Genomic DNA, 8,052 nt, shown 5'->3' on the forward strand with positions numbered 1-8,052 from the left:
CTCCAACACTAGGTGGTGCTGTTTCATCATCCACAAAACCAAAGTAACGCTCTCTAAAGAAGGACAGGTGCAGCACATACAGTGTGGACAGGACAGGAAGAGATCTCCCTTCCTGCATCTTATCCCATCTGCTTCTTGTAAAGTGTCTCGAGATAACACTTGTTATGAGTTGACGCTATACAAATAAAAATTTATTGATTGATTGATTGATTGATCAGGCAAAATGACTGAACAGCTCATTAAAATGTAGGGAGGGTTTTTTTTAATGAAAGGTGATTAAATGCAGCTTGTTTTGGGCCGCACACTTTTCTTAAAATGCAGACACGAGGTGTGTTTTTGAATGTGTGAACATGGGTGTGTGGTAGGTTATTAATGTGCTTGCTTGGTGTGCACCACACCCTGTGCCCATAGTTGTGTCCAGGTTGCAATGTAACCTAATAGTCCTTTTGCAAACACTGAGTATTCCTTTTTTTTTGTCTCATGCTTTGAAGAGGAGGCTGTGTAGTATTACAGTATGTAAACTTTACCAAACAATGCAACTGTTCATAGGAGTAACAGATACGTGCAGTGCATTTAATATAGTTATAGATCTTTGCATAATTCCTCCTTTCTGAGAAAATGTTTATATAAAATTGTTGTTTGGAGGTTTTTGCTTTATTTGCAAATGACCCTTACTTTGCACATGACCACAGCAACATTGTGAACACGTTCACAAGATTTATTTTTGGGCTTTTTGTGCCTTTATTGCAGGGATAGGATAGTGGATAGAGTCGGAAATCAGGGAAAGAAGTCATTTAAGGATACCTTTCTGATAGAAAAGGACAGCTGTCATTAAAAGTAACCCATGAACACCAAGATTCCTCCCCCCCCCCCCCGAAAACCTAGGGGAAACACTGGGTGTCCATGTTGTGTCTGTTACTGAGCAGAATGCAAAAACAGAATAAACAAAGACTAATAGAATTAGTACCTGTTTGTTAAGTTAGCCACAGCAGTATCGGGAAAGGATCCACAGCATTGCTTCTGCTCATCATCTAAGTCTTGATGAATCCGTTTTCTAGCTTTCACAGAAAACAACATGGCTCAAAGTAATTTGAAGGTGTGGGTGTGTTGATTCAGCCCTTACATGTGTACATCCTGTACACTCACAGTGTGTGTGGTCATGCCCATCATGATGCATGACCACATTGAATAAAACTGTACTGTTACCTTTAAGGATACCTTCCTGCATAGTGGCCTAAATATGCAGATTTCCTATATTCTCTTTTGTTTGGACTTATTTTTCTATCTTTCTATAGTCACAGAAAGGTTGATAAGAGGCTGTTTTTTTTTTTTACATGTAATACACAGGTTCCTGCCTGAAGCAAACCGGGGAATTCTGCGGTTATGTGGTATCCTACTAGGAATATTCTCCAGAATGACACACAACGCTGCTGTCATTTACAGTATTCACCACTGAACTGGAAACAGATGTTCATAATAAAACATTTCTCAGAGACTTTATTTTTTGACTGAGTGCGTATTGAGTTATTTGCATTTATTTTTATTCTCTAAAACCTGTGTTCAAAAGATTGAGCAGTAAAATAAAAAATGAAAAACAGTGTTTTTTAGGTTTTCATTAAACTGTAAATATTCTTTAATAATGATTAAAATGTCAAACTAAAAATGTGAAAGCAGTTCACCTTTGGAAGTTTAGATAGTTTTTTAGGGCATTGCATTTAAGAATTCAACAGTACTGTTTAGATAGAAGTTCTTTATGTGCTTAAATCGTGTTATTGAGGGGAAAAAACTCCTTGAAAAGTATTACAGTAAACTAGACTGAGACATTGTAGCCTATATGTGTAATATGGTATCATATGTCATGATGTCACGATGGCCATTTGAACATGCTTCTATGACTTTCTCTTGCAACATTTCAGTTATGAGTTATTCAGTCATGTGCTGCAGTACTTTCCTATGACTATATACTGTATATCACTACCACAAAGAACTTTTATTGGACAACCTAAAAAAATCTGCTGAACAAAATCATCTCATACATTTAAAATCAGAAATTAGTCTGGGTTGTAACAACAATTGAGCCACTGTCTACAAGACGATGATAATATTTTAAATAGGATAAAGGACGAGTCACTCCTCGAAAACTTTAGAAACAAAGATTTAATGTGGGACACTCGAAGAAAAAACTTTCACTTTTCCAGAAAAATGTTTCCCCTGGCCTTTCAAGGCTGGTTGGTTCATACAATGTTTTTATTCTATCAATGCAAAAAGGGAAGCGAGGCTTTAATTGGGAAACTCCCTCATGACACTTATTTCACTGAAAATGATGTAAAAGACTTTCTGTTTTTTTCTTGGCTTAACTTGATTTTTCTCCTAAATCAGCGCCACAATAATGTACAGTAGGGAATCATGACCGAGCAAGCTGGACAGATCCATTCGCTCAGTTCCTGATCCTCACTAACTGTCAGTCTATCAATTACTGGTAAGATTAAGCAAAAGGGAAGTGAAAACGTATTTCTTTCAACACATCTACGAAGGGAAACTACAATAAATATAAATGTTTCTCTCTATCCTAAAGAGAAAAAAAGTGTCAAAATGGTATTTCACTTTGGTCGTGTTTCATTTTCCCCTTTAGTGGGATATGACGAACAGCTACCCAAGAGTTCAGCAGAAATCCTCCGAGTGTTGAATTTGTTATTTCTTACTTAGTGAATAATAACCACACCAACATTCCCCTGGCGTTTTTTCTTTTCCTGTCTGGTCTTCCAGTTAAAAGGGTGTGCTGAAACAGTACAACCTTTCATGCAATCACTTCATTAAAGCGTTCAAAATGAGCATCTGTTTTATACACGCATACCAAGCGACATGAGATGTGATGAATGAAAAAGAAAAGGTCAACCCCTGCCTGTTTGCACACTGCAACACACCTATAGTTTTTACACTTCATGAAGTGGCTTCTTAATATTTCAAAATCAATCCGACAGATCGCCCTGTTTCATTCTAAGGTGATTTTAAATCCTTTAGATGAATTGACAACATCTTTAAAGGCCCTGTGATGAGTTTTAAGCTGGCTATGAAACATACTTGAATGAATGTTGATGGAAGTTTATCACCTTCAAAAGCAAATGGGACCACAAGAATAACAAACGACTATTTCTATCTGGTTCTTTTAAACGCCAAGGCACTGCCGCGGGGTAGGTGTCTGACAAAGATATTTACTGCCAAATCAAATTTTCTTCTACATTTTCCACAGTAAGAATCTGAATAAGGGACACATTTGTCTGTTAGCTGAGATTTTTTGTCAAAAAAAAAAAACCCACAACGTGCACATGTACTATACAAGATCAGCAAATACATTGGAGATACAGTTGTGTCCACCACAGGGGGCGCCAAAACCGCCACAAATGAAAGTTCCTCATAAGAGCTTTAAAGAACACTGAGGCCTTGCACTTGCAAAAAACACATCTTGAAAGTTTAGCTCTAAGAACCAAGAATCACCTAGGTCTAAGTGTTCTGTATTTACAGTTCTATGTTCCATTTCATTCTTGTGCTCCCAAGAGAAACTGAGTCTGATGGTGATGGAATTCAGCATCCTAAATGTCAGTCTGTTGGCAGAAAGCAGAGTCTGAGATGACGCCATGCCAGCCGAGGCCTGTTTGGACACAGGCCGCAGCAAGAAAAGCTTCTGTCATCAGAGAAACATCTACAGATTCCATTATGGTTGATCTGCATCAAACAAGGTAAGCTAAAGCAGAGCTGGCCCATTACTTTTGCATTATAGGTGTCTGTGTATCGTCGAGATGGTTAGGAAAAACCTGATCTGTGTCAGTTTCCACAGCACTGTGAAATCTTTAAATGACTCTACAGAATATTATTTTTAGGTAAACAGTTCAGACTTTGGCACACTACTCCTTTATAAAGTATCGAATTAAAAAGGAAAGTAATGGATGGGCTGAGGAGTTAAACATTGTTTTTATCTCATTTAATGAGTCTTGGATAATTTTTCTTTTTCAATTCAGTTCACAGAACTTACAGCTTCACTACTGTAGGTCAACAACATTTGAGGAAGTATCTTTTGGAATACGTGGGAATAGTGGGGTAAAAAAGCCTAATGGGGTTTTAGCTCATCACCCACTACCTCATTTCACTTTATATTTAGCACAACCAATGCACACATTTATTGTGCAAGTTCATTCCACTGTTGCAGACCTGAGACCACTTTTTACCATCCTCTCTTTTATTTATTTGTTTTGGCTTGATCAGTCTTTTGACATTATCTTTTTTTTTTTTTTTTTTTTTATCTTTTAAGATGATCATTTCAACAGATGCTGATTTAACAGGGCAACAAGCTATTGTTTTAACTGCTAAAAATTGTTTATTTTCAACAAGAAAAAGTCTTGTATCTTTAATTTAAGCTTTCCAGTTGTGTTGGAGCTCTTACTTGGTTTTTGATTAACACCAGTTGTTCTGAAGACGTCAAGCAGTTGAGCCTTATCTTAAAGATCAAACTGCAGGACTGCACAAGTAAGCACTGTTTATGGAAAGACTAAATACCATTGGTAATAACTCCCAGACTTCAATACAGACGGTGACGCTTTTCATCACTACTCTCCAGGTCAAAATAAAGCATGAGGTAATATTTAGAATCATGCATGACCTAACCATCATTTGAAGGTCAAATCCAACCTAAATGATTTAATCAGTATGTATGAGTTTGTCCCTGTCCACCCATACTTTTTATATCTGCGCTGAAAACTAGTTTTTGTCTTTGCTGGTTTTCTGAAAGTAATTACAAACAAAAATAACTTGGAAGTCCCTGAAGGTGAAAAACCTCTCAGACATCTCTATGTGCACATCTGAATGGCTATTTGAATGATTTGGTGATGACATTTCCAGGACTGATACTTATCATCAAAGAGGTTCTTCTTTTACTGACATCACAGCCAGTTTCACTCTGTTTTTAAAAAGGAATGAATATAAAAAAGCAGCCAAAACCGAGTCTCCCTGGGCTCCATATGTTTTGAAATTGTGGTCAAGAGAATACAATGCGTTATAATCCCAGTGTCTTGAGTTCTGATAAATGTAAAAGTTATTTTGGAGAGTCATCCATCTACATCAGTTACTTTTATTCTGCTGCTATGTCAAGTGACTTTCAACAGTCATCTCCAGACCAGCAAGTAAACTCTGATGCTTTCCAGAAGATAAGCTAAATAAACAAACCAAACAATCAGATTGAGATGTGACACCTTCTTATGTTTACAATAAGAGAATAAAAGCCTGGAGCTGGGAATCCCCTGAAGGACTAAATAGAACAAGACTGAACATATCCATATGATATCCAACAAGTTCAACAAGTTCTGACGAAACACACACACACACACACACACACGCGCACACACACACGCGCACACACACACACACACACACACACACACACAAACTTGTTGTTTCTTGCAATACTTTTGCAACTTGTCTATTCTCACGAAAAACAGCTGAATTCATCTGGAGTTTGGATTTTCTAATCATCATTTTTCATTCTAATAGAGCATGCACTGTCACCACGTATGTGTTTTTGATTGTTTTTTGATTTGTTCGACGTTTGATAAAAGCATTCTATTGGTGTACCATCACTTGTTTTTGCATTTCTCAGTTTTTTTTTCTTCTCAATTTGGGGAGCTGCTTCTTTCTTTTATCTCCATCCATATTTCTTTTTCTTTGTTCAACCACTGATGCGCCAACCCTTTTTCAATCACTACCATCCACTATTACTGTTATGACTCGGCACGAGAGTACGGACCCAAAAGCAAAACTCCGGACACAGAGGCACAATCCAAACAGTCTTTAATGTGCGACAACATAAAACACAATGCCAAAAGAGCATAGGTAGCGAGAAAAACAAAATCCATAAAGGTAGAGGCTTCCACGAGTAGGCGGGCAGGCACGAGCACAAACACCAGGCACTGAGGCAGAGAGACACAGAGGTTAGCAACACACTAGTAGTTCACACAGAACAATACTCAGAGATGTTTGGCCAAAACGAGGAAAATAGCACAGAGAGATATTGTATACTCAGGCGACGAGTGGTGAAAGGACCGGAGTAGATAAACTGGAGGAGGTGAGGATGATTGATTGCACCTGGGCTGCCTGGGGAGAAAACCACGCCCACCAGCACTCACACACACCTGACACACAGGGGAGGAGAAACGGAGGGTAGAGACAAACAGAGGAAAACTAACAACAAGGAAAACCTGCAAGGATGAACCATAACAAATACATTCCTCCATTTACCCATCCATCCATTTTTCTATCCATCATTTATCATCACTTCTTAAATCTGCCATCCACTTATCTTCCATTGGTCAATCATTATGTTCATTTATCAATTGTTTTGTCAAGCAATCAACTCATCATCCATGGCACCATTTTATTACCCATCCATCCATCCATCCGTCCATCTAATGGTTGATCCATCTGCACACCTGTCAATCCATCAATTTATTACCCATCCATCCTGATCCAATGGTCAAGCCATTCACAATTCTATCAATTTATTCTATTCTATCCCCAATCTGTTCTTACATCCATTATCAATCTATTCATTGATCATCCCTCATCATCCATCTATCAAACTGATTGGGCCATCCATTGAACCATCCATCGTCCATCCATTATTCTGTTCAGCCTTCCATCAACTTTTTCATCTGTCCCTACTTTCACTCATCCTTCCATCCATGCATTACATATCCATACCAACCGCTTAGGTATCATAAAAGTGTTTTAAAACCATGTGTTGTGAAGTTTGTGTCTACAGTAAGGTGGTATGTTCACAAACTTTGGGAACTGTACAAATACATCTGCGTCTGTGCGCGATGTTTATTTAAAGTTGCCAGCCTGCTTTGTTTTATGAGCAGGGCTTCTGTAAACACCCCACATGCCATCTTTGCCACAAGGTGCCTTGTTGTTCAAAGCAGAATACATCTTTGTTTTCCAGGGAAGGACTAAGGGCTGGAGAGAATAAACGAAACTGAATCGGAGATTTGAAAAAACCCCCAAAGTATTTTCATGTCTTTGTTTAATATAACAGCAGTTAGTGCCAGCAAACTACCATCCGCTCTCAGCCATGTGACTGTGAATCATCACTTCAATTTACAGTGAAACAAGGAGAAACCTGGTCTGCAATACTCTGTTGGACATAATTATATTCTGTCAATTACAGCAACAGCAACAGGAAGCAAGCATGTGGAATAACTGAGAGTGGGTACTGAGCAAACAAATGTAATTACTACGTAAAAGTATTGTCTGGAGACTTTTACTGGTGCTAAGTCTCATTTTAACTGTCATGAAATAAAACCATTAAGGACTCAGGAACTTCATTATTACATTCTGTGACTGCGGAAATGGTAACGTTTTCATAATGTGTCAGATGGGTTAACTTCAAACAAACCTTGTTTCCCACTGTTGCTTTCATCCTCAAATCAATTTAAACAAGCTTTAAAGAAATCAGTCAGTGGTGTCTTAGTCATCACAGGTCACACGCGGGTGAACACATGAATAAAGTCAATCTCCCGTGGTACTAAAAATTTAATTAGGGAATTGCAAAACAGCAGAACACCAGCCCTCTCAGTGTAATTATTCTACTAATATTACCCTACAACATTTTAGAGGTAAACACAATTTATATTTTAATAATACTTAATAATACCTTTCATCTGATGATCAATAATGATGAATGTGATGCACAGGTAAGATTTCCAAACAATAAATGCTCTACCTCCATCAGATGCAACATTAAATACTGTCATGTCCAGCTCTGTGTCTTAGGTTATGTTTTAATTTCTACTTGTATTATTTTCTGTTTTGGGTCACTAACCTCTCCTCTCATTTCAGATCCTTCACTTCCTGCCCTCATGTGTTTCCCACCTGTGTGATTGTCTGCCCCGCCCTGATTGTTCCCAGCTGCATCTCGTTGTCTTGTCTTCCCCCTCACCTTAGTATTTAGTCTGTGGCTTCCCTTCCTTCTGTGCCAGTTTGGCTTTGACCCCTGTGAGAAGCGTA

The sequence above is a fragment of the Labrus mixtus genome, chromosome 9, assembly GCF_963584025.1.
Source record: "Labrus mixtus chromosome 9, fLabMix1.1, whole genome shotgun sequence".
Taxonomy (NCBI): Eukaryota; Metazoa; Chordata; class Actinopteri; order Labriformes; family Labridae; genus Labrus; species Labrus mixtus.